This window comes from Eimeria mitis, genomic scaffold, assembly GCF_000499745.2.
Source record: "Eimeria mitis Houghton genomic scaffold, Emh_scaff3918, whole genome shotgun sequence".
NCBI lineage: Eukaryota > Apicomplexa > Conoidasida > Eucoccidiorida > Eimeriidae > Eimeria > Eimeria mitis.
Window position 1 is genome coordinate 2193 of NW_013572254.1, and position 362 is coordinate 2554.

At 46.7% G+C, this 362-nt stretch overlaps 1 protein-coding gene across 1 annotated transcript in view; it reads left to right on the plus strand.

The window, feature by feature from the left end:
* The window catches only part of EMH_0070780 (uncharacterized protein), a gene marked incomplete at both ends in the record, with an annotated part of 4079 nt that overhangs the window by 359 nt on the left and 3358 nt on the right, over nt 1-362 (plus strand). The window lies entirely within an intron of this gene.

Below are 362 nucleotides of genomic sequence, written 5' to 3' on the forward strand. Positions count from 1 at the left end.
GCCTTAATTCCGCTGCTTTCTCTCCCCCCCCGTGCGGTGTATGCACATCACCTGCAACCACAACACCCACCACCAGGCGGTAACCTTCAGTTATTTGCAAGAAAACAAACGAAACGCATGAAAAATAATATTTAAAACAATTATTAAAAACAAATGAATGATGAAAAAGAACAGAAGCGGTGCAGATGGATAGATACAAGCTTTCTTTCTGCTGATCTGAATATACACCGCAACGAAGAAGAATGCAGCTAGGAACTCAATCCTTCTCAACTGCAACTGAGATATGTTCTCCCTGGCTTAATGCCTGCAGCTGGGGGGGATACCCCGCCGAGTCCAGCAGCAGCTGCAGCAGCAGCAGCAGC